The 7,123-nt window shown below is 50.6% G+C and overlaps 1 non-coding gene across 1 annotated transcript; it reads left to right on the top strand.

The window, feature by feature from the left end:
- The first annotated feature begins 6,799 nt into the window (after positions 1-6,799).
- On the top strand, positions 6,800-6,871 carry TRNAE-UUC. The gene has a single exon. It is a non-coding gene; the product is annotated as a tRNA-Glu (tRNA).
- The last annotated feature ends 252 nt before the right edge of the window (positions 6,872-7,123 follow it).

Here is a 7,123-nt window from a genome sequence, read left to right on the forward strand (position 1 = left end):
TCTTGGAGTATTTTTCTTGTCTTTTTTCTACATCTGAGCATGAATAAGAAGCACGTGTGTAAGAAAAACAGGTGGGACTAGAGTGCTGTTCTTGAGGCAAAACTGGGACATGCCTAGGCTTGTGTAGGGGAAACGGTGAGGCAGCTGCCAGAAGCTGATGCTGCTGAGAAGTGCAGAGAGGGGAAGAGGGAGCCTTCTGGGGGAGACAGATCCCAGGGTGGAGACCATCAGGCAGTGAGAGAGCCTTTGGTGACTGGAAAGGGGGAAAGCCTCTGTGACTCCTCAGAACCTGTGGAATCGGGTCTGAGCTGTGTGTGTGTGTAAAGGTGGTCCTAGACAGCCACGTCAGCCACTGCAGAGCCGTTTCACTACAAGACTGTAAGACAGGGGCTCCGCCAGCCGTGGTTTATGACTCCCTGATGGGGTGTGACGCTGACGGGGAGGGGAGTGCCCTGGGACATCACCCCAGGTCCACGACCTGCTTCTCTATCTGCCACGGGTGCCCCGAAGGGGTGCAGTCCACAGGGCACAGACCAGAGCAGGGAAGAGGAGGAAAACAACTGCTGGAATCACGTGTTCGGGGGCCATGCCTGAACTTAGCCCTGAGCCCACGTGAGACACTGCAGGAAACTTCTAGAAACACTTGGGGAGACTTTGCAGAGCAGACAGGAGCCAGAGTGTGACGCTCAAGGGTCTTTCACTATGATGAGTTGGTTCGTGACTCCAGCAAGACAATGAGACCCCTCAAAGCAGAGCCCTGTCACATTAGCTTCCATCACCTAGACTTTGGTGTATTCAAAAGTGCTTGGTACACTACATTTTTTGCTGACTAAATACAATCTTTTTTTTGATAATCTGATTTATGACATGGTTTCCTGAGACATATTATGATAAAAATAAAAATGGGACTCCCTGGACAGGAAAATGAAGTTGGATATGCTGATCACACATTTGGCCTCAAGAAATCTTGGCATTCTCTTCCCCTGAGTTCTGTGGGTCTCTGTGATTCATAATGTCCCAAAACACCAAGGATTAGACAGAAGCCAGAGCGGAATCATGGAGAGAAGAGGAGAGCTCAGAACCTCCTGAGCCACCTCCTCAGATGGACGAGAACCTGGGGACCTGGCCTTTGCTTTACTGGTGAACTGGAGGATATCAACTGGGTGTCAAGCACTGTGCTATAGTCAAAGCTATGGTTTTTCCAGTAGACATGTATGGATGTGAGAGTTGGACCATAAAGAAGGCTGAGCGCTGAAGAATTGATGCTTTTGAACTGTGGTGTTGGAGAAGACTCTTGAGAGTCCCTTGGACTGCAAGGAGATCCAACCAGTCCTTCCTAAGGAAATCAGTCCTAAATATCCATTGGAAAGACTGATGCTGAAGCTGAAGCTCCAATGCTTTGACCAGCCTACTCATTAGAAAAGACCCTGATGCTGGGAAAGATTGAAGGCAGGAGGAGAAGGGGATGACGAGGACAAGATGGTTGGATGGCATCACTGACTCAATGGTCATGAGTTTGAGCAAGCTCTGGGAAATAGTGAAGGACAGGGAAGCCTGGCTGCAGTCCATGGGGTCACAAAGAGTCGGACACGACTGAGCGACCTAACAACAACAACAAACCACTGTGCTGGCTATCCTGGGGGCTCCTAAAGAAACAGCATAAACCTCCACCTCGGGGAGTTTATCATTAGTCAGAGAGATTAACTGGTTAAGTACCTCTGTGCTAAAGAATCTTTCAGGGCAGTGTGGAATCAGGAAACTGCACGCATAGATGATGTGGTAGGAGGATCTGGGAAGGCAGAGACCCTGAGGGGATCAGAGGAAGGAGAGGGATCATGGAGAGGGTGGGGAACAAGCAGGCATGGAGGACAGTGTCATCTTGGGGTTGAGAAGAAAGACTTCCAAGTCAGCAAGTGGATACCAGTCCAGCCCTACCCCTTTCTAGCTGTGTGACCTTAGGGTGGTTCATTTGCCTATCTAAGCCTTCGCATCTGTACAGTAGTTCTGACCTCACAAGGTTGTTGAGGAATAAGCAAAGGCAATATGAGTGAGGCACTTAACCCAGTGCCAGGAGCATAACAAGCACTTAACAAGCGTCAGCATTGTTTTTGTTATCAGGAGCGGCTGGTAGGATCTGGAAAGATGGGGAATCTGGTTGAGCTTCTGGAGCACTTCAGTTCAACGGAACGAGTGTTTGTTAAGTACCTACTATGTGCCAGGTGGGCCTCCCAGGTAAAGAATCTGTCTGCAAAGCAGGAGCTGCGGGTTTGATCCCTGAGTCGGGAAATGGCAGCCCACTCCAGTATTCTTGCCTGGGAAATTCCACGGACAGAGGAGCCAGGTAGATACAGTCCACGGGATCGCAAAAGAGTCAGACACGACCGAGACACTAAACAACAACAACAATGTGTCAGCCGCTGTGCTAGGTAGGCTCCAGGCAGCGGGCACAAGGGCCCTTCTCTCAAAAGGGCCAACAGGCAAATGGGGCTGTGAGCAACAAACATATAATTCCAACAAAGCAGGGAATGTACACGGTGCTCTAGGCTCACTGAAGAGGCACGGGGCCAAGGCTTCAGGTAGCTGGAGAGCCCTTTCCTGGGAGGTACATCTCAGCTGAGATCTGGGTAAGGACAGGAATTAGCCCAATGGGTAGAAGGGGAGGAGCAGAGAGGGCAGAGAGTGTCCCAGCCAGAAGGAAGAACCTTTCACCTCCCGGAGAGCCCACTCCATTCAAGCCAGTGCAAATCAGCTCTCCTGTCTAGATCCAGTGAGATGGGGCCGGGAGTGGTAACTGGTGGTAAGAGCTCCCCTGAGGGCCACAGGGTGCCCCAAAAGAGAGTGCTGTGAACTCATCTGTGCTTTCGAAGGTCACCGCAATGCCCGATGGGAGTGGGCAAGGCCAGAGCAGACAGACTATGACATTTTGTGATCATTCAGGTGTGGGGCCAAGGCGGCCTCAACTAGGGTGGAGGGAATGGTATCAAAGGGACAGGAGCTGGTCCTTGTCCTCAGGGATCTTACATTAGATGCAAGAAAGATACTTGTAGACCCAGCAAGACGGGCAACAATGGAGCAAGGGGTGCTGGAGGGGTACAGAGGAGGAGGTTCAGCAAAGGCTGGGGCTGGGGGTGGGGCCAGGCCACAGGTAGTGGCTGCTGCCGGGGCTATTAGTGGAGGTCTGGGAGCCATGGGGTAGGGCACAGACATGTTGCAGGAAGGGGGAGCCCCTGCCAGGGCCCGAAAGGGTGCTCTTGTCTAACACTCAGAAATGGATTGTCCGAGGAGGCACACTGACAAAGCAAGAGATTTTACTGGGAAGGGGCGCCTGGGTGGAGAGCAGGGGGATAAGAGAACCCAGGAGAACTACTCTGCAATGTGGCTCACAGTTTCGGGTTTTATGGTGATGGGATTAGTTTCTGGGTTTTCTTCGGCCAATCACTTTGACTCAGGGCCCTTCCTGGTGGTGCACGCATTGCTCAACTGAGATGAATGCCAGCGAGAAGGATTCTGGGAGGTGGCAGGACACGTGACCTTTCTTAAACTGCTCCGGTTGCTGGTGGCGTGTTAGTTCCATATTCCTCACCGGGACTTCCTGTTGTAAAATCACTTATAGGTATGCTTACTATGGTACCTGGTCAGGGTGGGCGGTTTCAGTCAGTGTGTTTCCCTTAGCAGGGATCCTTACGCTGTCCTCAGGATCCCAGCAGGGTCCCATTTGATGACACAGGTTGCAGAGATCTTCAGGAAAGGAAGCAGTGGAATGATGTGGAGGAGGAAGCAGTCCTGCAGAGGTGACTGCAGTGGGAAGGTGCTGGAGCCCAGAAGGGCAGATGTGCTGGTCTGGGCCCAGGCGAGGAAGAGGAGGAGGAGTGGGCAGGAGAAACTTTGCAGGAAATGACTTGGCTGATGGAGGGAAGCAATCCTTTGCAGCTCAGGGGACCAGGCTGCAGCAGTGGCCCTGTCAAAACAGGGTGGCTGGAACCAGAGCAATTTGGCACCCTGTGCAATGAGGTCATTTCAACAGCCAACCTTTCCTGAGTGGCTGCTGCAGCCAGACCCAAAGCCAGGCGACAGGCAGATGTCACGATGCCACTTCACCCCCACTGTCACCACCGTTCATGTTGTAGACCCCCATCTTACAGAGGAGGCAAAGAAATTCACTCAGGCGCACAAGTGATAAGAAGTTTGTCAATACCTTGAGAGCCGACGGTGTGAGTTAGAGGTAATTATGAACCAGGAATGACAGAAAGTCAAGAGGAACTAAAGAGCATCTTGATGAAAGTGAAAGAGGAGAGTGAAAAAGCTGTCTTAAAACTCAGCATTCCAAAAACTAAGATCATGGCATCTGGTCCCATCACTTCATGGGAAATAGATGGGGAAACAATGAAAACAGTGACATTTTATTTTCTTGGGCTCCAAAATCACTGTGGACAGTGACAGCAGCCATGAAATTAAAAGACACTTGCTCCTTGGAAGAAAAGCTATGACAAATCCAGACAGTGTATTAAAAAGCAGAGACCTCACTTTGCCGACAAAGGTCCATCTAGTCAAAGCTATGGTTTTTCCAGTAGTCATGTATGGATGTAAGACTTGGACCATAAAGAAGGCTGAGCGCTGAAGAATTGATGCTTTTGAACTGTGATGTTGGAGAAGACTCTTGAGAGTCCCTTGGACTGCAAGGAGATCCAACCAGTCCATCCTAAAGGCAATCAGTCCTGAATGTTCATTGGAAGGACTGATGTTGAAGCTGAAACTCCAATACTTTGGCCACCTGATGCGAAGAGCTGACTCATAGAAAAAGACCCTGATGCTGGGAAAGATTGAGGGCAGGAGGAGAAGGGGACAACAGAGGATGAGATGATTGGATGGCATCACTGACTCAATGGACAAGAGTTTGATCAGACTCTGGGAAATAGTGAAGGACAGGGAAGCCTGGCGTGCTGCAGTCTATGGGGTTGCAAAGAGGCAGACACAACTGAACAACAGCAACAACAACCAATGAACCAGGAAGTGCCTTCCCAGGTGGCACTAGTGGTAAAGAACGCACATGCCAATGCAGGAGACATGAGACCAAGGTTTGATTCCTGCGTCAGGAAGATCCTCTGGAGGAGAGCATGGCCACCCTCTATAGTGTTCTTGCCTGGAGAATCCCATGGACAGAGGAGCCTGGCGAGCTGCAGTCCATGGAGTCGCTAAGAGTCAGACACAACTGAAGTGACTTAGCACACCTGCATGCATGAACCAGGAATGTGTGCAGACAACAACAGCGCCTGAGAGTGAGCATTTTCCAAGTGTCTCCTGTGACTACCACATGCCAGACAAAGTGTCAGGCCCTGGAGATCCTGTGTTTAACAAAACATGAGGTTCCTGCCCCCATGCACCTTAGTGTCCTGGGAGGAGAATGACAAGAAACAAAGAAGATGCGAGTGAACCTAGAATGCAGATCACAGGAAGCAGGGCTGGGGAGGGAAGTGGACTCCAAATTACAAAGCTGCCAGTCTGACCCTAAGGCCCAGAACCCTGGACCACAGAGAATCAAGGCATCAGTGGTTGGGGGCTGGGTTCTCTGGCTGGCTCGGAGGCAGTCCTAGCCATGGGCAACCCCAGGCCATGGTTTCCTCACCAGAAGAAGCAGAGTCAGGTTAGAGTGCTGCTGCTGCTGCTAAGTCGCTTCAGTCATGTCCAACTCTGTGAGACCCCATAGACGGCAGCCCACCAGGCTCCCCCATCCCTGGGATTCTCCAGGTAAGAACACTGGAGTGGGTTGCCATTTCCTTCTCCAATGCATGAAAGTGAAAAGTGAAAGTGAAGTCGCTCAGTCGTGTCTGACTCCTAGTGACCCCATGGACTGCAGCCCACCAGGCCCCTCCATCCATGGGATTTTCCAGGCAAGAGTACTGGAGTGGGTTGCCAGTGCCTTCTCCGCAGGTTCGAGTAGCAGCTCTCAAATTGCGTCTTAGCTGAGGAACCTGTTATTCAAACACGATCTTAACCAGAAGCCAAGTCCAATGGGCAAACAAATGTAAGTTCAGCTTGAGGGCAGAACTGCCCCCTCTTTCCCTCCGGATCCTCAGCAGCCCCAAAGGAATCTCACAGATTTCCCAGGGCTCCAGGAGCCCACTCGCGAAACCGTGAGATGGAAACGGGCACTTACTAAGTAAGAGCTACATGTACACGGCCTCATTCAGTTCTCATTCTTGCAACAAGCCTACGAAGTCATCATTTTACCAGTGAGGAATCTGAGGCTTAGAGGGGTTAATAACATTAGCCAAACAGGAGCTGCTTGTTGATCATGGTCTGGCCCTTGCCTAGCTGTCCAGCCTCCTGGCTCCCACCCCTGACCGCCGCACCCCCATTCACACCCACACATACACATCTTCTTTCTTTAGATCACAGGAATCCATTTCTCATCCCCAGCCTTGGCACACACTTTTCTATTCTTCTCCTATGGTGTTAGTTCCCTCTTGCTGCTGTAACAGACTTTCACACACTAGTGGCTTAAAGTAACACAAATTTATCAGCTTACAGTTCTGGAGTCAGAAGTCCAAGATGGGTAGGCAAAGCTTCCTTCCTTCTAGAGGCTCTAGAGTAGAATTCATTTCCTTTCCTTTTCCAGTTTCCAGAGGTTTCCATGGCTCATGGCCCCCTTCCATCAACGCCATTACTCTGACCTCTGCTTTTACTGCCGTATCTTCTCTGACCCTCTGCCTCCTCCTTATAAGGACACTTGTGATTACATTGGGTCCACACCGATAATCCAGGAGAATCTCCCATCTTAAGATCCTTAACTGGAGGGAATTCCCTGGTTGTCCAGTGGTTAGGACTTGGGGCTTTCACTGCCATGGCCCAGGTTCAATCCCTGGTCAGGGAACTAAGATCTTGCAAGCTGCACAGTGTGGCCAAAAAAAAAAAAAAAGCCTTTAAATGAATCACATCTCTCTTGCCATGTAAAGGAACATATTCACAGATTCTAGGGATTAGAATGTGAACATCTTTGGGGGCCATTATTCAGCCAGCCACATCTTGTAACTCCACTCATCCCTCAGATCTGAGCTTTAGGTCATGTCCTCATGGAAGCCGCCCCTGACCCTTCTGATAAGACCATCCTCAGTTGAGTTCTCAG

Source organism: Bubalus bubalis, chromosome 15 (assembly GCF_019923935.1).
Source record: "Bubalus bubalis isolate 160015118507 breed Murrah chromosome 15, NDDB_SH_1, whole genome shotgun sequence".
Classification (NCBI taxonomy): domain Eukaryota; kingdom Metazoa; phylum Chordata; class Mammalia; order Artiodactyla; family Bovidae; genus Bubalus; species Bubalus bubalis.